Source organism: Apostichopus japonicus, chromosome 19, assembly GCF_037975245.1.
Source record: "Apostichopus japonicus isolate 1M-3 chromosome 19, ASM3797524v1, whole genome shotgun sequence".
Classification (NCBI taxonomy): domain Eukaryota; kingdom Metazoa; phylum Echinodermata; class Holothuroidea; order Aspidochirotida; family Stichopodidae; genus Apostichopus; species Apostichopus japonicus.
Window position 1 is genome coordinate 29,287,666 of NC_092579.1, and position 25,819 is coordinate 29,313,484.

The following is a 25,819-nucleotide window of genomic DNA, read 5'->3' on the forward strand; positions in this document are numbered from 1 at the left end:
GGTTCCTGGTTCGTTTACAAGTCTTGTGTATTAAGTAGTCCTTCTCCCCCTGACTTCCCCACCCTAGGGAATTCACTATACAAAGAAATCCCAATCAGCTAAAGGGTGTAATATATTTTGGATTCGTCTTCAAAAAGCGAGTACACATGTTTACAGCTGAAATGCGAGGCAAAGTTTATTTTCCTACAGCTAACGCTTTATCAAGACCTCGATCGGAGAACTACTTCCCTCATTCATCTTTTACCCTGACCTAACAGCTGCTCAAAATTCTCTTTCTTAGTTTTTCATGTGACGTCACCAAATTTTCCCATCAACTTAAATATAGGCTTAAGGCTGTTTCCGTCACTTTCACTTATGGACGAGTTTTTGTATAGATATCTCCCTTTCTCTCTATAAATAAAACCCTTTTAAGAATGACAGCAGAAGGATGCCATGTGACCTTGTATGAATGTACTGGAATCGAAAATATCGCCAAATTTGACTTGAAAGCAGCAACTTTTGCGCGTTCAATTTAAAAAAGAAAAATTCAATATAGATTGTATATTGTAGTTCATTAGACCGACTATTTAAGTTTCATATTTAAAATGATAAAGAAAAAAAGAAGAAAGAGAGAGAAAAAAACATAAATATTTCTGATTAGACTTTTGAATCTGACTTATATGCTAATTTATTAGAAGTGTCTGGCCGACGAAAATTGTAAACTTGAATTGCTGTTACGTTGTCAGAGTTTATCAATACTCAGATCGCTTCTCGGCCTTTTGGCTAAGATCATGTGTAGTATATGTTCTCTTCCGAGGGGAATGGTGATGCACACCCGACGATGATCACACAGTCACAGTCCCGATGCAAGGGGACTGGGTACGTTGAGAGCGGATCAGTCGTTCGGTAGTTTGGTTTTCGTTCCCAGGTTCTTTCTTGGGCGACTTTTTCTTAAAAAGTATCTATACTCAGTCTATTAGTTTGATCAGTTGCCATGTTGTTTGCATTAATGATTTAGCCATTATGGTAAAATTCTTGGAAATTGCGCTATACCAACCAAGCACAAAACTTCTCTAATAGAGTGAATGACATTTATATAACAACTAAAAACAACTTTTAACTCAACTGTAAACAAACGAAATCCAATAAAATTCTTCATCATTTCTGAGATTGAGATCTAACTGTGTTACTGCGACCAAAGTGTACATGTATATTTACACATTGATTTTATGCCCCTCGAAGTACGGTAACTATGGTACCTATTTTGAGTAATGTTTTGCTAAACTTAAAAGTAATCATACTGAGTTGATAAAGTTTAGAAATAATTAAATAATTTAGTCGTTTTTTCCTTAAAAAAAATAGACGTTTATGATATCATTTAATTCAATTATTCAATGATCTAAAGTTAATGGTTTATGATTACAGAAAAGGACAAAAAAGGATTAATTAAACTCTAGGCTATATGTACAGTTTTCAATAATATGAAAATACTATCCGAGATATATCAATAATAGTGAAATTAAATAGAATTGTGTTTTATCTTTATTCTTTCTGTTGATATATGCTAAAGATAAACTCTTACAAATTTGCTGGTTCCAAACGTTATACACACACTTTCGCTATACCTCTAATATTGCCTATAGACGCAGTGAGTGTTCAGGTTTACTATATACTGACAAATATTGGACCTTGCTGAGATAAGCCTGACTAGCACGAAGTACAGGTTAGATAACGTTTTTGTAGCATGTCAATGTAGGAGGAACATTAATATATCAAACCAGGCCTGGGATTTTGTTTTGGCGGTTTCTTTCACGATTGTCTGTAAATAGAACCAAATTTGTTGCATTACTCAGTGTGTAGCCTATACGCTTCCAGCTCGAAAGCAGATTTGTGTACGTTAGATCTGTAGATCGGAATTAATTAATCAATCTTTCTACTGTACACACTGCAGTAAAACTCTATAGATCATCTTGAAACCGGCGGGGATAATTTACAGACAATAGTCTGCACCTTCTTAACGCTGAGTCCCGACAAGGCGACATAGTCACTTATAGGATACGTCACAGCTCTGACAAAGTCCAATAATGTATTTTAATAAGCCAAGTAATTAATCCAACCTACAATTCAAGTGACTATAGAAAGCAACCGATTCCTGTCTATTTTCTGAACGAGTGTTTGATTGAATAGTGGGCGTATACCAGTTGCGCGAGATAAGACAATTTGGGTTCTGAAATTGGGGAACGTCCTTTGGACAAACTCATAGGACACATAGTGAGAAGACCTTGATATTGTTCGGCTTATATATATATATATATATATTTCTATCCTCTTTGAAAACGACGTTTTACATATTTGATTTTTTATCAAAGCCTGATATTATTTCAAATCGACTAAAAGCAAGTTAAATAATCAAGGTCCTCAATAGTTTCTCAAGAAATTAATCAGCAATGTCCATTATTGAAATGTACATGTTCGGATGCTACCGTATATGACAAGATTATTCGAGTTTTTCCAGACTTTACGCTTCCATGTAGACCAATGCTATATAGCCTATTATATAGCAGAATTTATAGTTTGTCGAATGGTAACACACCATTTGGATTTATTTCAACCCATATACAACTACGACAGTACATAGCAACGTCTACGCGACTGGAACATCACAAGTTACGAGGACACAAATATTGTGCCCCTCCTTAAATTGTCGATGTCCCTGCCCAACTCAGAATTTCCGGCTACGGGCATGAAGAGACTGACTGGCCTTCATGCCGTTTACCCTCTGTCTAAAAATTGTTTCCAATAAATTTACGATTGGAAATGACCAAAAAAAAAATAGTAAAAGAAAGTTATCTTTTAATTTGTATAGTTGACGAACTTTCTAGTGCTGGACAAGTTCAGAAACAGAATTGACCTGGATTTATGCAAAAGGTGAAGAAATCTTGTTTTTTTTCATTTCATATTCTTTCTTCCTTATGTAAGTGATAATACTTTGCCCATATATGGATCTAACCACTTCTCTAATGTAACAAGAAAACGCCAATATACTCACCGTGTATACTAAGACTATACGTATCTTTTCACACTAATCAGTGTAAAAATAAATTGCGACACCCATGGGTAAGGGAGTGAATCAACGAAAGAATTTAGAAACATCTTGAAGAAAAAATCAAAACTTTTTTATTCTCTGGTTTGAGTATCAATTTACGGACTTCATGCCATTTCAGAAATATTTACTTTCTGTCAACTTTAGAGGCTCGAAAATATGTCGAAAAACGTATGGGGAAAAATATGGAAAGTGCAAACTACAATTTAACACATATGCGTTCATGTAATTGTGCACCTTACAATAAGTCGGGCGAAACTGTTGTTTTAGTAAGAGCTGTTTGGGAACAAACAAAGGGGTGCGGGTGCGTGAAGACCCCACATGCATGGAAATACATTACTCAATGCTCTACAGTGGAATTTTTGTGGGGGAGGGGAGAGGGTTGGGTGGGGTAAGGTACATTCGAGGGTAGAGGGCATAATTCGAGGATAGTTTTGTCAACTTTATATGATTGAGACTCGGAAAGGGTTCATTTTGTTTATACCGCCATTGAATCAATGTTCGTTTTTGTGACATGCAAATAACGAGCAATTAGCAATCTTTCTTTTTCTCCTTGTTACCGTGGTTACGTCTTTAATTTTCGGTGTATTATATATTCCCTCTAATTCTTATAATGTAAAACTGACTATCAAGATACATGCATGTTGCAGTGGCCTATAGTTCTACACCAGTAACATCAGAACGCGGGATATATTGGTGTGTCTGTGATTGGGGGGGGGGGAGGTCTGGAATGATCGTTTTTGTTGGTGAAGGTGGTATATTGTGGTATTTCTGCTGGAATTTTGACTTGTTTAGTTTGATTATTGTTCGAGGCATTATCATGTCATAAGCATTATCTATAAGTTACTTATTTACTGATATTTATGGACTGCAATAACTTTAAACGTCCCTACCATGTATATAATCTTATAAAAAAAAATGGGTGGAATTTTTATGAACGAAAATTTGATAATTTAGGCCTACTGCACAGAATCATGAGATATAGGATGAAAATGAAAACCCTATGAACATTAACCTTTAAGCTTACAAGTTTATATTTGCATGGCGTAAGTTATGTTTCGTAACATTGGAAAACACATAGCACAGCCAGAATGAAATCCCCTCTAAAAATGGAAACCTGAATTGAAGCGTAAAATTTACGACCCATTCTTTTAAAGCTTTTAATCTGACATTGATACAATTTATGTTTTCGGGGGAGGGTAGTTTCTGCCAGCTTTAATGATCGATTTGTTTGTTTACTAAGTTTGGTTTAATTTGATATTATACAGGCGTGCCTGGGAAATGATAAATTTCTGAGCGAGCTTGAAGCTATTCTGTCCAGGTGTCCGTGACGGACATAGTAAGTATAAGTGATCTGGAATTCATGTTTTATCTTTTACCAATAAAATGAAAGGGTAACATTTTTTTAAGGTTGAGTTGAGTAAAATGTCTATCCTGTTTGCGTAACCTGCAGTTCTATAATAAAAATCCCAAACAAGTGCAACTTATCTAGCTTGAATATTCACAGTTTGGTTTCAATAATGACTTCAAAACTTTGCATATATATATATATATATATATATATATATATATATATATATATATATATATATATATATATATATATATATATATATATATATATATATATATATATTCAACCCGCCTGCATGCACAAACCATGCTTGATTTCATATGTCAAAATATTCGCAATACAATTTTCAAGCGAAAGTAGTCACTTCCACCATTGTGTAAAATATATTTCGAGAAAATGTGCCTCATAAATCCATGAATAATTCGCTGTAGGGCAGATGAACAATAAAAAAAAAAATTATTATAAATAAAGAAAAAAAAAGAAGTGAAACTAAGGTAAGATCTCACTACGCCAGTGTGATACTCAACTTCCCGCTTCCCGAGTGTACAGAGATCTTGATTGCATGGCCAGAAAAAAAAACAGAAAAAATAGACAAAAACAGTCGAGTTAATCATTCATTGCGGTTTTTTTTTTATAAAGGAACATTGTGGTTGAAAAAAAGGATTGTATCTCATCAAAAAACTTTAAAAAGTACAGTATACCATGAAAAACAAATGTATATGTGTTTCATCATTATTTTGATTTTACATTGCCTGCTCATTTATTATAACCATCTAGAGTTCACGCCGTATGTTAGTAATCCGACTCGACAAAAGAAGTAAAAAATATATATATAACTTTTTTTTTTTCATTTATCAAACTATTCAAATTACTAAGAAAATCAATAGAAATTCATTCAAGACAATAACAAACCAAAAGAAAGCATCCGATTGTCGTGTAATTACTAAAAATTTTAGAAACCTAATCCGTTCTGCAGTCCTTAACTAGGCGTCTGTCTTGCTAGCGAAAGTAATTTGCTGCGCCGATCTATCATCGAGGGTGATTTTGTGTAGCTGTGTATATACGGGCTGCGCATGTGTATAATATTTGTATACTCTTCTGTACACAAAAAATGTACAATAAGTCATGTTCTATATTTACAGATGAAGTTGCATTTAGATATTGTCTTGTTTATTCATCTACAAGCAAATGATCGCCACTTTGTAGTGGTAGAACAATAACTAATTATGAAGGCAGCCTCAGGAAACCTCTGTTTAATTAAAGAGATGAAGGCGTTTTGAAGCGGGTCAACCCCCTGCACATCATTTATATTCCCCAATTAGAACCTTACCGGATTCTATTGAGCTATTCCAAAAATGCTGCTTCCCCTCGTTGTCGAAGAGTGGAAAGTTATCCGTGGCTTTGATGTTGCTGGTTTGAAAATAGGGGGAAAATAAGGTTTTAAAACAGTTTCTTTCGTCATTAGCTGAACTCAAGGGCGGCGGAACCGGGGGGGGGGGGCACAGGGGGCACGTGCACATTGGATTTTGCAGTGCTAGTATGCATTTTTTCCTTGATGGGGGGGGGGGGGGCGTTGATGGAGTGATGTGTATATTCAAATATGGTAATACAATAAGAGTTATAAATGGTACTAAATATATCAGTCCAATCGAATTTCTGCAAAGTGCCCTTTGATGTCGGTGCCCTCCCCCCCCAGATTAAAAGTGCTTCGGCCGCCCTTGGCTGAACTGCAATGTTTAATGGGTTTACCTTTATACCCTCCCTACCCCCTCAGTTTGACGTCCCACGGATGGGTATATTGACTGTGTGGTCTGGGAGCAGGAATGGGTGCGGCATGTACGCATGATTTGTTTTTTCCTCATGAACATTGATTGAAAAGACTCAGAATGCTTGATGAAAGCCGGTTTTCACCCACTATATCATCACATTGGGATTTAAACATATGAGCAGTCTGTTGGCTTCCTTACCCTAGAGAGAAATAATCAACTAAACTGCTTTTCGTGTCCAGGCTCCTTTATATTGCGTGACTTTTCCTATAAATATAAAAATATATCTCTGTACAGGTTGTAATGAGGTCACAGTTTAGGCAATATATAGCAGCATATATGGGCAACTATAACATATGTTAGTAAGTCATATTCCTAAAGCCACCGAAACAAATTGTTAAAAAGGTATGTTGATGAGGAAAGCTCACCATACACAATTTAGAAATTGAGGGCGGCAGTTAAAAATATGGCAAACTGAGGGCGGCAATTAAGAATATGGAATTAGTCGACACATTATCCATTCTAACGACTCGTCTGTTGAAGTTCAATGACGGGCTTGATCCAGTCACATCATAAGTGATTTATCATTCAATTAGGCCAACATTTCGAATTGAATCATTTCTTCTAACCTTGCGATATCGTTAAACGTAGCCAGGTAATAATAATAATAATAATAATAACAATAAGCAAATATTTTATAGAGCGCTTTATGCAAAGGCCTCAAAGCGCTTAAACAAGTACACCAATATGCAAGTCAATTCACTGTAAATTTTTGGAATAAATGTGTTTTTAAGAGACGCTTACAACAGTCAACCGATGGTGCATTGCGAATTGAAGATGGTAGATTGTTCCAGAGATGAGGTGCAGCAGAGATGAAGGCTCTTTCTCCATAAAACTTTGTGTTTGGGGTATGGCTGGTGGCAAGAAGACACTTTGTAGACGAGCGAAGTTGGCGTTGAGGATGATACTAAGGAATTAAATTTGTAATGTAACCAGGGGCAAGGGAGTGTTTTGATTTGTACGATAAGAGGAGGAGCTTATAAATTGACCGTTGTTTTACTGGAAGCCAATGGAGTGATTGAAGCACTGGAGATTATGTGATCATGACGCGATGAACATGATATTAACCGGGCAGCAGAATTCTGAACAGTTTAAAGTTTTTTCAGTGTAGAGTCAGGAAGGCCAAATAAAAGGGAGTTACAGTAGTCAAGCCTGTGCATTATCAAGGAACATACAAGTTTTGTAGTTATATCGTTGGTTAAAAACTTCCGTATCCGGCTGATCTTCCGTACGGCGTTGTATGATGATTTACAAATAATTAACAAAAAATTGTCTTCTATTTAATAACAGCAATGTAATCAAGTGTTTTTTCTCCCTTTGTCCAGTTTGAAATATCAGAAAATTATTTGAAATGAAGAAATAGAAAGCAAAAAAAACAAAAAAAACATCGATAACTAATATCAGCGATATGAAGCAATAATGGAAGTCGTTGATGTTAAATCCAGAATTGTTGAAATCGATCAAATCCCCTAAAACATATACCAGATTGAACAACAGTTTCACACGAAATTTATGGTTTGCATAATTCTTAAATATGGTCAGGGGGTTCCTGTTATTTACACATAATTTCCTAGCCCAGTTCTGGTAGATTTATATAACAGGCATTGTGCGATTTCTCTTAATGGGTAAGACTAAGTAACAGTCCCTCAACCTCTTCTCAGCGTCTTCCCTACCCTACCCTACCCTGCCCTACCCTGCCCTACCCTACCCTGCCCTACCCTGCCCTACCCTGCCCAACACTTTTCTTTCTGCTGCTGGAAAAATATCTGAATAAAGAATGGTGTCTCGAGTAAGCTATATCAGAGCTGTGGTAATGATAATTAATATTGATGTCGAACAAATAAAATCAACACCTAGACAAACTTACCAATTTTTGCGTTTATTGAGTTTATTTATTTAATTAATATTGAAGGGTATACTCATTTAGCGTAAAGCTAAGGCCCTGTATATATACATTACAGTCCAGTGGTGCATTTTGAAGTTGTTAATGAAATAAATGTTACGGTACAAATTGCCCGCGAAAGAAATGACAGCACTATATCAAACATGAGGGTTGAAAGTTTTTATATTTGGTTTAAGCCTTTGATAAATCACTTATTATAAATCAATACTTCTCTCCAGAACGGACACAAGTTTCTGGTCAATGGTTCAAAGAACGGGATTGATAAAGTATACCGTTTGTATTAGAAACCATGCATTACTTCATCTAGCCAAGGATCTGAAGAACTATTAGTCTCCAGTAGTTCTTGATTCAGTGGTTCATATTCAATTCATGTTGAGTTTTCAGGAACTATTACCAGTTATGCAACGAGTCAGGACTAGAGTCACTAAATTTCAGAGAAATCAAGTAACTCAAACACAAGTTCATATACTGACAGTTTCCCCATAGATCTAGATAATGCAGTAACCCAAGTCCAAGATTCAACTCAAACGTAGGTTTCATAAAAAGTATTGAGTCCAACCAATGAAAGGTAACATAGTAAAGCAAGGTTCTTGTCACAACTAAACTAAAAGTTTATGTTGGTTATAGGAAACTATAGGGGGAAAAAAGAGTTCGGTGGGGTGGGGGGGGGGGGGCAGTCCACACATCCCAAGGATTTATGCCTTAGGGGAAAAAAGTTTTTTAAGCTACAGAAATCGAAAACACAAATGTGGGAGAAGCCCGCACAGGCTTATGGATCACAACTTACACTATGGGTGGCTTCCAATTCAACATTTTATATAAAATTTAGAAACTCATTTCAGATGGGAAAACCGTAGACTGCTCTTGGATGATAAATCCACCTTACATAGAACCTCCTGATTGCCAAACTTCATTGCTTCAAATGCTATTGCCTTTATCCAATCGATCACAGCACCAGTGATTCATCCTAGATGAAACCTGGCAGAGGGAGGGGGGCACCTGGGGGGGGGGGGGTGAGGGGGCACCTAAGCTACAGTTACAGCAACTGAAGTAGATATAACTATTGATTCTATTAAAATTTACCAAACCTCTACTTTACCAAACCTCTACTTCAAGACATGCATAAGGAACAGATGCTCTAGAACTCTGATGAAGATGCACAAAAGAGTAACACTGTACTTTAAGAACACTTTTGGATCACAGAAATGGGTTTAAAGTTCAGACAATTTATCTAAAAAATCTCAAATGTGACATTTTGTCACAAAATTCCAACAGTTTTTGCCAAAATTGGTTGTATCCGGAACTGTTCATGTAGCCTAGCTAAACAATTTTAGGCTGCCATGTTTATGTCAAAATTCGCCCCAAGAGTCCGGCCCCCTCAAAAAGTGTAAATTATTATCTTTACAATGTCTGACCCATGGATACGCCGGACCTACACCCCCGCCCCCCCCCCCGAGTTGATCATGACAGTAGGCCTACTCAGGCGCGGCGGAACGGAAAAATTATTGGGGGGGCTAATGTGTGGAGACCATCTAAGCGGAGCGCCACCATCGGTTGGCGCGGAGCGTACAAGAAAATTTTGGGTTTTTCAAACCCCCAGATGGCCGGAAACGGCACTTCCCGAGTGTTTTATGCTGCGAATACCTAGCCCTAAAACATGGGTCTCAAGCCTGCAATTTCTCAGATTGCACGTAAAGTCTGTAAAAACATTGTACTATGTATATTCGATGGTGTTTTAAGAGAGTAGCTATTACTCGTAGTGTACTCGCAAAGACGTTTTTGATTGTAGTAAGGGCAGTGGCGGAGCTAGGGGTATTGGTCAGGGGCCGGGGGGGGGGCAAGAATGGTCTGTAGGGGCGCTTTCGACACTATCTAAGAGGAGCGCCACCTCAGGTTGGCGCGGAGCGTACAGAAATTTTTTGAGTAAAGATACTCCCTAGATTGCAGGAAATGACCCTTTCTGGGCCTTGCTTATTTTCAGATAAACAGTGAATAAATAGGTGTCGTCTCCATTTTGTCGGAAAATTACACCAACAGAATATGACAAATGTCAATAGGTATATGAGAGCGCAATAAAATAGTCAATAATCGCGAATAAGTAAAAAGTAGTGCTGAAAAGGGCGCCAGCAGTCCATTTGAGTCCGTCGGGGGGGGGGGGCATCCGCCCCTGACTGTATATATGGACGCTCCGTCACCAAGTAAGGGGATGTTTGAGAACTGGCTGAAATGAGGCAAGTCATTGGCCTAAGACGAAGTTGTGTTACGCTTACCGGTACTCACACTCACTGCTTCCACTTTTCACGGGGCGTGAAGACGCGGTTGGGGTGACAATGTGGTCTATAGCCAGGGGACGGGCCGAGGGTCCCCCAGCATTTACTAAAATTATTACACCTATATAGTATACGTGTGCATCGGACAGATCGACAAATATGCATTGAAAAATGGGCAGATGCACGTTTCGGAGCCTTGGTAAATATTGGGGGGGCTTATCATGCATTTGCCCCCTCAACTTTTTTATTGGGGGGCTGAGCCCCCCCAAGCCCCCCCCCCCCCCCGGTTCCGCCGCCACTGGGCCTACTGCCCCGCCTATACCTAATACCAGACCAACCCATTCGGGTAATGCTATATTGATCATTAAAGCAACTTTTGTGACGAGATTCGCAGCGAACTCAATAATTTATCTTGACCAACATGTTTAATGACGTTAGGCCTATGTTATGAGACCATTTGAATTGTGTCGTTGTAAATTTATTAATGTAATGATTTTAAATGAATATGCATCTAGCATGCCATTGCTAGTTTATCTTCGGTCAGCCGTACACGGTCGTGGTCAAAGGTTAAGCTAAGGAGCGCGAACTATGATCTGTATATAAAGCTCACGAAAGGTAAACGAGCAGTGCACTTCGCTTCCTGGCAGCCGTTGGCTAACATTTCATACGTAATTGTATTTCGTAGCCTATTCTGTATGGGGAGTAACTGCCAAAGAATGTGAATGGCAGACATATTCACTAGCTCGAAGGTTGTTCATTAGTTTTGTGGAGCAAGTTATTACTTCACATTGTTTGAGTCAGCGAGCGTGAGAAATTAGGCTAGCCTATCATATAATAGTTTAGCTTAGGCCTAACGATAGGCTAGCTCACATAGGCACTGGCGTCTATAGTAAGTTGGAATGCTAACCTAGGCCCTAGGCCTAATATGATATTCACTAGACAATTTACGTAAGTAAAGTAAGTCACTTTATATCTTCCGACAAAATACTAGACCTAGCTGGTTGGGCCTAATTACTTTCTGGTTAAGGCTAGTACAGTTAGACTAGGCATAACTTAATTGTCTTTAAATTCCTACCAGTACCAGAGTAGCCTACCATAGCCTAGGCTATGCCATCTAGCACTTAGACTTAACACTCAGTAACACATCCTCAAGAAACTAACTCGCAGCCCGACAAATCAGCTTAGGAAAAAAGCTCTCCTCTCTTTCCTTTTTTTTTCTCCATGATTTTCTCCATCATGACAGGCAAGGCCGGCTCCTGTTAGTGTTAGTTTCCGGACCGGAAAAACGTTGGTTTCCTCTCCAACTTCCAAGAATAAAACGTTAGTTTCCTCCCTAAAATTTTAGCAGAGGAAACCAATGTTTTTCAGGGGAAGAAAGAAAGATGGCTTGGCTGTGGAAAGAATTAATTTAGGTAGTGAAGCAACTGTACGTAGTAAATGTATCTTGTGATTTAGGAGAGTTTGGTGAAAGAAAGGAACCTATTTCAAAGGGACACTTGTAGTAATTGAAGAAACTGGTAAATGGGAAAACAAGGGGAGGAACCAAGGAAGGCATACCTATAGGCTAAATTTTCTATGTTATTTCATTCCCACAATGAATGCCATACTAGCAAACAACCCATTACCACTGAATTCCACGCATGTAAATTACCCCATGTTCGCATACAATCATATGCAAAAATCCGGCCTATTCACAAACACTTGTTATCTTCCAATCACTGAACAGTTACACAAGTAAGGTACCTGGTCACATTTTTTATTTTCCTTCATACTATCACAACTTTCTTTAGCTTACTCTACAAAGAAAATATGCCGTCAGAGCCTACAGAACAACAGTCTACTCCCTTGAAAATAGTATGTTAGTTTCCTTAACCATGTTATTTTTCACCCATAATGTTACCTTTCTCCCTAAAATCTTTTCCTACAGTTATTCCAGTTACAACATCTATTCTTTCCACATAGCCTAGCCAATATGCCTCCCATGAAAAACCTTAGTTAACTCCCCTGAAAATGTTAGTTCCCCATGAAAACGTACTTGACTCCCCTATGATGTATGGGAGGTAAGTTACTCAACTTTTTAGTGGGAGGAAAATAATGTTGTTAGGGGAGGGAACAAATGGCCCCAGGCTAGGCCTACCACCAAATGAAAATGGGAAAACCTAGGCTAGCCTACCAAAGCGGAGGCTAGATAGAGATTAGGACGAACCTATTCTAGGCTTCTTATACAAGCAACGGTACTTTGTAAAATAAAATTCTCAAGCAATTAGGCCTGGCTCTGGTCTAATTGATGTTGGTGATGGTTCAGGTGTGGAGAAAACTCTCCATGCAAGCTGATGTTACCTAGCGTAGGCAACTAAATTGATAAACATGTATTAATTTGATAAACTAGCATAACAGTATTGGTCCAACTCTCGACATATCTTCATCAGATCATAGACTTCTTTTGATGCCTAAGGCATGATTTTATGGTCGGCAGAACTGTTTCACTGAAACTTCGATTATTATTAAACCGAATTTAAACTTTGCTAAGTCGATCTCTCATTGTTGAGTAATTGTCTTTAATTTGGTTTTTAATGTGAAAACATTGATTGAAAGTTGTGAGGAACACAACTCATGGTAAACACATATTAAGAGTATTGAGAGATAAGTACAATATATAGTATCTCTGTCCTTGTTGATATAGAATATTATTACACAGGTGCTAGAAGTCATGGAAGCACATGAGGGTTTACCATGAATATACCAATATGTTGTTGGTACTTGTGTAAGGCTGCAAAGCCAGTTTTCATCTTTGCTAAGTGTACACTCAAAATTGTTTGGCTGATGAAATGTTCTCAAAATTGTGTTTAATTCATTCCTTACTATTGGCTTGAGCATTATAGTGAACAATGTACAATAACATCAAAGGAAGTTTTGGCATTTTATGAAGAACTCCAAAGGTTTGATAGCAATGTCTAGTAAGGTTCATTAATGAGTCATATTGCAAGTATTAAAATAAACAGGCACTTAGTAACAAAAAGAGGTACAGTTTATTCATGTTTGTAAACATTCATCGGAAAGGTATCTGCATACGCAAACTGGAAGATGATCTTATGTAAAACTACTTAAAAGAAACTACTGAAATTTATTTCACCATAGGTATATACATATTACTTTGATATTTGTCTTTACAGCATTGCATTGGCTACACTGATTCACAAGAAGACTCCATGAACTGTGACTAACATCCTGCTGGAGGTCTGAGACATTGAAGATTCTGTAATGCTTCCGTTTGGGTATGCACAATTTACTATATTAACACAGAAATATTTAAGCTCTGGTATTCGTTTTGTTTCTTTCTGCCATTAAACCACAATGATATACATTTGTTTATACATAGTTATATCAATGAGGCAGCAGTCAGGGTTGTTTAGGTAGTTAGGGGGAGGGAGGGGAGGGGAGGAAGGGAGGGAGTGTATAAAAATGAGTCTAGTTGCAATGTCTACAGTATCTGTTTTCCAATATATGAAATCTTCTTATCTTTTACAATACTGTCTCAGGTGAAAGAATAAGATGAAGAAAATGGAAGGAAAATTGTGAGTCTTGGATGTCTGTAATGAAGCTGGATCAGGTTTAGAACAAGTGGTTGAAAGATAATAAACTCCACCAAATACAAGAAGATCCTTCAAGCCTGTCCTCTACAGAGAGATCTGGAAGTGCTATCTGGAGGTGATTTAACAGAAATTGGAGAAAAGTTAAGATTCAAGGGAAACATCAGTGTGAGCCAGTTTCGTGAACATCAGTCTTGTCCTCTCAACAGTTGATTGTTGTCAAGATCAGTGCTAAATGTACGAGACACAGTGCCTTAGCCTGTTGGAACCAGTCGGTATTCGGTGTGGTCTGTTTTTGTGCTAAAGGTAGGAGACATTGTGGCTTAGTTTGGTAGAATGAGTAGCTATAGTGTGGTGTGCTTGTGCTTAATTGAAGAGGAGTGCTGTGATAATTTATTGGTAATTGGTGTGGTGTGTTTGTATTAAATTTATAAGTTTTGCCTTAGTTTATCGATATGAGTTGCTAACTAGTGTGGTCTATTTTGTGCTAAATTAATGAGACCCGTTGCCTTAGTTTGTTGGAATCATTTTGTAATTAGTAATTTGGTTGTCTTAAATTGATGATTGTTGCCTTAGATTGTTGGAAAGAGTTGTCAATTAGTGTGGTCTGGGTTGTGGTAAATTAAAAAGACAGTTGATTGTTGTCAAGATCAGAAAACTCAAAGATGAGCTGATTTGATGAAAAAACACCAGCTAAGCTGGAAAGCTGCAATATACAGTCAAGGTTAGTCATAAGAAAGAAAGGTTCCGAAAAATGTAATATATATTTACTTATGTTTCCACCAGTAAAGTTTCAATCACAGCCTAAACTTTGTTGGAATTAGTTGCTAATTAGTGTTTAATGTTTTGTGCTAAATGTACGAGACTTACTTTGAAGAAAACTGGCTCATTTCTTTTGCATTCCTCTCCTTTCCTTAGGGTTCTGTGGACTATGTTGGTCAACAGTTAGCTTTTTGACATAGCGCCACCCCATCATCCTTCACTCTATGACTTACCCACCATTTACAGAACGTACACGTCCTTGGATACCAACACAGCGCTACCGAGTACACTTTCGATTCATAGTGTGTCTCTTCAAAAGGAGTTCCTACTCTTTCCGTCTGCTGTCTTAGGCTAGAGACTAATTCTTTCTGGTAAGTGAAGTCTATGATCAATTTCATTGTATAGAAGCCATTTAAAACCCGTAGGGAGGGGCTGTTTTGCCAATATGACGACCCCTTACCCACCTATAACTGCCCCACTAGTCGAAAACCTAACCCTCTCTGATTTCGACATAGACATTAATGACTGGATCCCTGTACAAAAATAGCAGAAAAAGACAACGTCCAAACTCTGTTGAAATAAACCCATCTCCTAACTCCAAACCAACCACCAAAAAGTCCGCTCAAACAATCATTGTATCAGGAATTTTACCAGAACTATCAAAAAACCTAATAACCCTTGCTAAACTACTAACTGCTAACTGCCATGATCTCAAATATAAATGGTCTTCGTAGTAACGACATCCTAATCACCCCCATGACCCTAAATCTGCAAATGTCCTCCTGAAACCATGGACTCAAAAGACTAAACTAGGCAACCCCAAACCAAGAATCCCCAAAAAAGTAAGACAAAGAAACTTCTCTGTAGTAGCCTGTGGCATAAACCCTGAAATTCAAATCAAAGATATTGAACAAGAACTCAAAGACCAAGAATACACCCCAATACAACTAAAAGACTCATTAGTCACGCCACAAACAATCCAACTTGGAAAGTAAAAATAACATTTGAAGAACAAGAACCTCAACAATCCCTAATCAAACAAGGTTTCTACTTAGGATACTCTAAACACAAAACAGAAGAATACCACGAACCCCCACCAAATCACTCAGTGCTTCAAATGTCAACTTTTTGGACACACCTACCATACTTGCAAAAATCAAACCAGATGTCTGAGATGTGGCGAAAACCAGAGTTTTTTTTTTAACTGTCACCGAGACAACGCTCAATGAAGCTGAACAGGTGGTTGTAGGTTTAAACCCATTTATTTACACGTGTGGTTTCAACAAGACCACAATGAAAACTAGAAAGTAAAGATATCAAAACATCAATATACAAACATTAGTGAAATAAACACATGAATTGAACAAATAAATAATAACATAATAATGCATTATATTTCTCGTTATAAATAATGCACAAAAGGAAGAAGTAAAACTTTAACATTTGGTAACATGAAACAAAACATAGAGAAAGATTGGCAACAATTACATACTTGATAATTATAACTTAACTTACAATCGTTACCGGGCAAAACCAACAGCAGGACAAACTGCGGTGTACAGGGGTTTACATGGATTAACTGCGGCTTTCTGGGGTTAACAGCGGTTTTCTGGGGTTAACGGCGGCTTTCTGGGGTTAACGGCAGCTTTTGGGGTTAACAGCGGCTTTCTGGAGAATGTACAGAATACCAACCAAAAATAACCTCCGGCGAGATATTCTACTCCAGATACTCTTACAAATATGCAAACAACAAATACACGAAAAAGGCAATCAAAATAACAGGCACAAGCATACAGCAAATCACATTAAAGGCAAATATCTATAATGCGATATTAAAAGAGATATACAATTACAATATCAAGCCCCATAATACTTATATATTGAGAATACTTACATACTAAGGAACAGTGCTACAGGAACACATGCGACGCCTCTCTGAACCAGGAGAGGAATGAAGCATATGTACCTCACAAAATACGCAAGTATACATCGATTACGTAATTGTACATCGATTACATAAGTATGCAAATCGAGGAGGTGGATATGAAAGGCAACCAGTAAATGGGCAGTTTTGACCTCTGCCCGACCTCGACCAAGTGGAAATTTCCCTTTGGTCACGCTAAGCAAATAGCACACATCCGCAAAGATGACACTCCCCCCACTGGAATACGTCATATTCAAGTATAACAATAAACCACCCCATCGATGTACATTAAATTCCACAACAGCTTTTGCAATCAAAATTGTGACGTAAAGCTTCTAAACCAGGTTAATAACTATTAAACCTCACACACCTGACAGCTCAATAACGAAGATAAAACACATCAACTATATTTACATGGAATTTCAAGGATAATGCATTGCGTCCAAACACTTAAGAAGATGAGAATGCCGATTCAAGTAAAACAATCTTAGTAATAGGACGAACCAGCTCGGTAGTCCTAGTCTTAACTCTTACCGACCTAACTAACCCATCTCTACTACAGTTAACACTAACAACCAGCGCCAAGGGCCAGAGTTTACGTGGAGTCATTTCATCTAAGATTAAAACCAAGTCACCGATTGGCAGATTATCTGTGACCCCGTCCACTTAGACCTCTTTTGCAATTCAGGTAGATATAATTTAACCACTTTCGCCAGAATTGGTTAGCTAGGTGCTGGACATGCCTCCAGCGGCGACGAAAACGGTCAACAGAGTTAGAGACTGTCCCGAACAAAAAGAAAACACAAAATCAAAATCAAAATAAAATCGACACTGAAGAAAAACTTAATATCGCAACCTTTGTAATTGAATTAGTACAATACACCTTCCAAAAAGCCGACATTAATTATAAATCCGACGACCTTGCCAGTTAACACCTAACACCTAAACTTAAATATCCCAGAAACTGTAATTATGGAACGTCTCTACCAACCTTCAATATTTAGCCCTCCTCAATCACCTACATGACAAGCACACTCCCTCCTTCGATCAAGTTCCTCCACCTAAACATCAACAGTATCCTTTCAAAATTAAGCCTCCTACTTAGTATATTCACCAACCACTCCCCGGATATCATTTTGTTATACGAAACTAAACTAAATACAAAATTCCCACCTTAGCATCCCTGGTTACTAAACTTTCAGACACGATATCTCTTGCTCTATGGGAGGAGTACTTATTGCTGAAAGAAACAACCTCAAAGCCACCCTCCTCCCAAACTTGACCCAAACAAACAATCTAACAATTGAAATTGGACTCGAAAGATATAATACACCTCTCCACATTATTAACTATTATAGTCCCCAAATGAGCCCATATCCACAATAAAAAAAAGTTCTAATAAAAATACAATAATACTAGGAGATCTAAATGCCCACCACATCATTTTTGGTAGCACCAAAATATCTGAAAAAGGCATATCCCTCTTAGAAATATGTGATAAAACTTAACAATAATTAACCAAAATACCAAAACTAGGATAAACCCAATAAACAATAATACTGAACTACTTGACTACGCCATAACCTCAAACCACCTTGCAACTAAAACTCATTGGATTCAAATCCTAGAAGATGACCTAATCAGTGACCATTTTCCACTCCTTATTGAGCTAGACATAAACCTCAGTCGCATCCAAAATAACGTATAATTACAATTAAACAGACTAGACAGCATTTAAAGAGGAACTTGTAACTAATAACACTATCCCCAATTACAACAACCAAAACAACGAGCTAAATTACATCAACAAATACTGTGACAGCATTGCCCAACATATTTTCAATACCTTCAATAAACATTGCCCCTTAAAAACAAAACAGAAATCGAAAACTAAATAGGAATATTCTTACACTAATTAAACTCAGACGTCACCTACGAGATCCAACTCTAAAAACCCAAATTAACCAACTTAAAATACAAATAAATAGACAAATATCGGCAGACGATCAAAACCGAGTCCAAAAATTGCGATTCAATCATTAATGACAAAAACCCGAAACACTTTTGGAAAAATTTAAAAAATATCATAAACCCCATTACACCCCCAAACACAGGTAATACAGACCAATGCCTTAGAGATAAAGTAGGTAACCTGATTACAAATACTCAAGACCAAATAAAGCTAATTGAATCATACTTTAAAAATATATTCATGGCCACCCATACAATAACAGATTCAATATCAGAAATGCAACCAGCTTTATCCCCAACCCCTTAGGATATATCAACGAAAACATCCCCCTACTAGAAAAAAATTACCATTAAATTACCTAATGCTCAAAAATCCCTACCAATATTCATCCAACTTTCATATTATCCCTCTTTTTAATAAACTACTTAGACGGGGCTATTTCCCAAATACGCCAAAATGATTCTAATACCAAAACCAAATAAAGACCACACCAAAATCCATCTTGAAAACTGGTGCTCAATGTGGAGAATTAAAATAAATCCCTCAAAATCTAACCTAGTCAATTTCTCCATAATAAACTCAAAATACTGTAACTATATTTCCAAAATTAATCATTTCAACATCTCAATCAGTGCTGTCAACAGGGCACATCTTGGGGCATCTACCTACCAAGTATGACATTGATTAATTTTGTTTGTTGAAATATTGTGTTTACAAGGTAGCCGTCACATGCGCAAACACCCACACCAGCATGATGGCATAGGCAATACCGTGCCTTCAGCATCATAACTTTTAAAACACACGAGTTCTTTGTTAGTATAAACTTTGTGATATTAAAATATTTCTATTTTGTTATCAGAAAGACATTGCATGTTAAAAGGCTGATTCTCTTGTAATTTCATTGCAGTTGTCACTTTCCTGTACGAGTTTCAGAAAAGTGGTTGCCTGGAAACCATTTTCCATGAACAATTACAGAGGGAGCCTGCTGTTACATTGATGTCATTTGTGCATCAATCCAGCTCTAGTGAGTTGGTGAGATGCCAGGTGTTAAAAGATGGTGCTGACAATCTTGCGGACAACATCCTTCTTCATCTATATGGCATGAATGCCAGCGGAGGTGTTCCATGGTCCAGGCGACTGCTTATGGCCCCCACCAACAGTAAAGGTGACCTGGCCACACTTTTGGCCAGAAGACTTTTCAAGAAATACACTAGTAAGTGAAAGCGTAAGATTAGAATCATAATATAAATAACCATGGGTGGGATATGATTTTGTGAAAGCAGGGGGGGTACCTGAACGAGGGGTGCAAGGGAAGCTGATGTCTCCACCCCTTGCCAGAACTGTGTTTGTTTTATTTCATAAAGCCCCTAGATGTAATATTTGAAGGTTTTTTTCCACGTACTATAGTTCTGTATTTGAAAATATAAGTATGCTTTTTGCATAAAAAGCTTAGCTCAGATTTATTAAGATACATAAAAGTAATAACTGGTCAAGCGGTGAAGCTGACTAATGAACATGTGATCACTGTATTTTGACCACTGTTTACATCAAGGATCACAAAGATTGCCAAAATATCAAACAGTCTGCAACTTTGACCTATTGTCCCAGATAGATACACTGGTGTAACCAGGCCCATAATCATATCACCCATTCAGTGGCATTCCTATTTTCCAGGGTCTCCAAATGTTGTTGTAGTTTCCCCATTACCACATAATGAAGACAAATGTTTTGTATGCTTTACAAACAAGGAATTGTTCATTTAATCTTCTTACAGTCTGGTGCCAAAGTATTATCCAGCAGATGATCAGGTAAATATCATTTTGAATTCTACTGTAATGTGCCAAGTTGGAAAAAAAGAACATATTTATATATATATATATATATATATATATATATATATATATATATATATATATTTATATATATATTATTCGGTGGTTATAGCCAATACCATAATAGTGTACAAGTTCAAACACATTTGAAACATTACATGTGCAAGAAACCCCCCACCGTCGAAGAACAAAGAAGAGAGAAATCAACAGGATTTAAAGAGGCTAGCTCCTCCCCCGACCCTCTTTTCCAATTTTCAAGTTACTTTCAAGTTCCTCAATTAGTTTTGACACAAACAAATAAATTAATCGTACATGTGATATGATATGATTCAGTTGAACGTTTTATTTATTTCCACATTTGTAGGCCGTGGCTATCCTCAGGAGAATAGGTCATGGTGATGATGACCATGACAGTGACGATGATAATGATCATGGTGACAATGATGATGACGATAGTGGTGATGATGTTGATGGTACCAATGATGATGATGATCATCAACAGAATAGCAAGGGATGTGACCCTGAGAAAAGGTACAATATTAAATTTGTCAAGTCTTTGAGTATTTATCTAATATAAACAGTGCCACAGCTATAAGTTTTCTAATATTTTTTTCCATCTTCCATTACTAAGTAAAAAAAAAAAAAATAAAACAGCGGTCTGCAATATTGGTTTTGGGTAGACTGGTTTGCTTTCTCCAAATGCATGAATAGCAATAAAGAGATACGACTATATAGGTACGGTGCAGCCAATACAGGTAACCGAACTTTGTCATATTAAATAATCAACTGGTCAGAAACGGTCTGTGTATTTGTTACGGCAGGTTTGCAGCAAACGGAGAAAAACACTTTTAGCTGTCAGAGAAGAATAAATTAATCAAACAGGAGGAATTAAAACTGGTGAATGTAGGGCTAAAGCTATGAAAAAGTTCTGAGCCCAGAACATGTGGAGGTCTTTGGTTTAATTATGTGTTTATGCAGGAGGAATAAACAATAACATAATTAGTAAGTGCAATTAAGACATATTGTTTGGGCTCATCCTATTGATTCTGTTTCATTGCAGGTCCTGTTTGCCTTCTCATAACAACGTACAAGTAAGTAATCAGTTGGCATGCCAACTAAATATGAAAAGCATTTTCAAACTGATTGCTTATGTAATCCTTTTATGAATTTTACGAAGTACTCAATTCAGTGGTATTGCTGATAGGGGTGGGGGGAATTTTCTCTGCACCCCCCTTTCCCCCTTTTCCCCAAAACAGATCTGATACCTATCCAAACTATGTCGAGTTAGGCTAATGATTTGTATTAGAAACAGCTTCCGATGCAAATCCTTGATGTAAAAATTTGTAAAATGAGATATACCACCAGTTTATATCTGAGTTTTGTTATTTAGGCAAGAATCCTGAAAATGATATATCAGTATTTATATTTTTTTCTCACAAAAAAAATATACCTTGCCCCTTAGAAGCTACCACAATTGCCTAAGCTTTAGAGGATCAGTATGGATAATAAGAAGCCAATCAGTGGTGATATACAACATGTAAAGCTGCATTTAATATAGTGTGCCAGCCAAAACACTCAGTGCAGGAATCTGCTTCGTTTAATTCAATAAGCATGTGTGTATGATCTCATTTGAGTTCTCATGGATTATTAGCAGTTGATGTAAAGGCACTTCAAAATATCGTAATCCTCGGCAAGAGAGCAGTTTAAAACTCGGCTTAAAACTGTCAATTGCTCCATTGGAATGATATCATGTTGCTAGGTAATCCATTTAAAGATCCATACTGAAATGAATAGAAATCTGTACTTAAATCATAAAATGCAGGTTGTTAAAGGCATTGAAGACTCGCTCCAACAACACCCTATTTGTTAATGATTTGAACATCCCCCCTCTATCTAAATGCAACTATAGTCAGTACACTGACGACATAGCCATTTGGAGCACCAATAAAAATAATCATATGACGGAACTAAATATCAACAAAGCAATTACACATCTTGAAAACTGGTGCTTGATGTGGAGAATAAAAATAAATCCCTCCAAATCTAACCTAGTCAATTTCTCAATAATAAACTCAAAATACTGTAACAATATTTCCAAAATTAATCTTTTCAACACCTCAATCACTGCCTCTCCCAATGCAACCTTCCTCAGTACCACTTTCGATAGCAAAAAATCATTTAATCTACATTGTAACAGAACTGCAGGACGCTGCTGGTTCCAACTGAAATCCATTCAAATCCTTTCACACAAATATAACTTCCCTCCGAAAACCATTATCCAAATCTATAAATCCAAAGTAAAACCGATTCTCAGTTACAGGAGCATCTCCCTGCTTACCATCTCTAATCCCAATAAACAAATTTAAAACAGAATCCACACCAGAGCATATCGACTCGCACTCAAAATCCCTAACTATATTGCTACTTTGTACGTTCTCCGTGCAGAAAACACAAAATCTACTTTCACCCGACTTGAAGAATTCAACACCAAGTTATACAAAACCAACCTCGAGAACGACCCTTTGATTGAAGCCTCCCCCTGAAATACAAAGTAGCAACAACTCACTACCCGAAAACCAAACCTTTTCTGTATTCACAATTGTTACTACTTAAAGTCTCATTCCATTAAAAAAATCCTTTCCTAAATGGGTCTAGGCCCCCGACTCCAAGTATACTTATATATACAGAACAAAACAAACAACTCCAACAATGACCGATTGATTAAAACATAAAGTAGCAATCACTCCCTTACCAAACAATCGAAACTTCAACCACTCCCTACCCAAACAATAGAAACCACTCCGTCTCCACAATCCTCAGTACTTAGAAATTCCTCTCCTTTAGAAATCCCTCCCTAATTGGCTCTTCGACTCTGACCTCGGGTATGATTATGGCTATCCTGTCCAATGTAATTATATAAGACTTCATTTACCAGCAATTCCCTGACTGAACATAGACAACTATTCCAAGAAAAAAAAGGGAAAAAAATGTCTATTCTATAAAAACACACTTATTATCCCCTGTAGGACTTTTCGCCGGGTCGACCAGGGGTTAAACTCCTTTTGATTCGATATCAACAACAACAAAAAGGAAGATTTTACTCATATATGACATAGAAGGAGATAAGAAACAAAACTTGTGAAAGGAAGTGTACTAAAAAACCCTATAGGGCTTGTCGGGTAGTGACACTCCCTAAAAAACTTAATGTGGAAGACGACATGATTAGATTTTGGTTTCATTTAATCGATAGGTAGAGGAATTGGACACTCTTGCACAAGATATCAAAGGTTTGAAGAACTCTGCTCAGGCGGCCTCCATTCTAGGTATGTACTTATATAATATAATAATAATCATAATAATAAAAATAATAATCAATTTACTGTGTTTGGAAAGAAACTTTTTGCTGCTTTGGATGAAGATTAAGGATTCTTGTTTTTCAAAAGGCAAAATGCAAGATGGACTATATATGAAAGGATGAATACCAAAAACTTAAGAAAAGAAATTGGGTGGGGGGAGGGGGGAATCAGGCAGAGACCATCATGCTACTACCCTGTTAATTTAGTGTAGGACCCTGGTTAATTTAAAAGGAAGAAATCCCTTTAGTACCCTTGAGTTTCTGAAAGGTTTCTTCTTTGGAATAACGGTGGAGAGACATATCGATGTTCTCTTTTGGGTCTGATCGTCAGGAAAATGCAGATTAAACTGCCATGTCCATTTGGAACCTGGGAATTGAACCCTGCTACTGGAACAAATGTATTCCATCAGAGCATAGACAATGATTCAGAGAAATATGGCATTTATATTAATAATCTGTTGTTTTCTTTCCCAAATTTTTCTCTTTGGTTAAAACAATGAGTGAAAAGATTCATTCGGTTGGATGCAGCACCGCCCTTTTTCACCCTTTTTTTTGGGAGGGGTTGGGGGGAGACCTATTATCCCTTAGGGTCTGAAAACATTACAATAGGATTATTTTGGTGGACAGGACAGACAACAGTTATTTTTGCTTGTAGCTGAATGTATGATGTCCAGGGATCACAAGGAAGTATCAGAAGCCCGATCAAAAATGCTGTATTTTTGTTCTATCAAAATTTTTCAGAATAAAGAAATTAAAAGCCAAAATATAAAGAGTTTATCTGGCCGTGTAGGCTGCGATTGAACCAGTCCCTGTCATCTACAAATAATAGAAAGTGGGTATCCATTTCTGTTTGTGACAGCAACAAAAAAAAATGACTGCAAATTAACAAGTTTTTGTAAACTTTCTCTATTCAGGGATTCGAATCTCTGCTCGAATATAACCCCCCTACTTATGAACTGTCACGTAGCTCAAGATGACAAACTTACGACAATGATGAGAAAAGGCCTTAGGTGGTTCCTAATTCAATGACGTTTCTCATAATTAATTGAATTGACTTCCCCCACCCTCCAGACTACCCTCACCCATAGAAAATACCCTCCACCCAAGAATACTTGAAAAAAGAGGACATGGCTTACCAAGAACCTCTCTGCGTTCATTTTCAGATTCCAATGAACCTTCCATCAGCAAAGGAATGGCGCAACTCGGTCTGAAGGACAATCGACCGCTGGCAGAATGGCTTGACCGGTACAACGCCAACCAGCCGGACCTGAATGGGCTTGAACCAGTCTGTTACTTAATAGATTTACATTTCGAGTTGATTGCAATGCAGTATATGGATTCTTCCAATCATGACAAATTGAAATTTATTTTGTTCTTGCTGGAATGCGAGACAATTTTTATCATATCTGCACCTATTTGGAGTCCTTTAAAACATGATAGTTGGTACAAATCACTTTGCAAAGTCAGTTGAGCTACATTTAATTCGATGTTCTAGTCTTTAACCTGAGCAGTCATCATTTAATTTATGCAAAAGACCATTCCCACAACCGCTCATGATCGTTGTTCGAAATATCACTATCATAGCATTTGGGGTGTGGTGTGGGGGGTGGGGGGATTGAGACGACAATGAAAGGGAGCAGCCTTTCCACATTTATGTTGTTTGTGCTTTGGTAGTACGGTTTCCTTTTTAAAACTGGAGGGCAAAACTGGGCTAAATTAGGAGTTATCTAACACTAATTCAAAATCAGGTTTAGTTAATAAATGAAAGTTAAATAAAAGGATATTGATAATATCAGGGGTGCCATGGTATTGTAAACTGAATCATCAGGCAGCCATGGAAGGCCACCTCCTTTTTATTGGGAACTTTTTGTCAAGCAAACCTATGGATTCAAGCACTGTCTGGCTAAAGTAAGATGGGGTTTTTATTTTTATCTAGGAGAAATCCATTC

The 25,819-nt window shown here is 37.4% G+C and overlaps 1 long non-coding RNA gene and 1 pseudogene across 10 annotated transcripts; both read left to right on the top strand.

Moving 5' to 3' along the window:
- The first annotated feature begins 742 nt into the window (after window positions 1-742).
- On the top strand, window positions 743-841 carry LOC139960728 (U2 spliceosomal RNA; annotated as a pseudogene).
- Window positions 842-11,028: 10,187 nt separating this feature from the next.
- Window positions 11,029-25,766, top strand: LOC139959538 (uncharacterized). 10 transcript variants are annotated; one of them, XR_011790156.1, is made up of 10 exons: window positions 11,035-11,184; window positions 13,609-13,710; window positions 13,975-14,331; window positions 14,944-15,158; window positions 19,591-19,896; window positions 20,458-20,491; window positions 20,880-21,046; window positions 21,576-21,606; window positions 23,766-23,838; window positions 25,034-25,766. It is a non-coding gene; the product is annotated as an uncharacterized lncRNA (long non-coding RNA). The 10 variants fall into 10 exon arrangements; XR_011790155.1 differs by lacking the exon at window positions 21,576-21,606 and having other exon boundaries at window positions 11,029-11,050; XR_011790151.1 differs by lacking the exon at window positions 21,576-21,606 and having other exon boundaries at window positions 11,035-11,847.
- The last annotated feature ends 53 nt before the right edge of the window (window positions 25,767-25,819 follow it).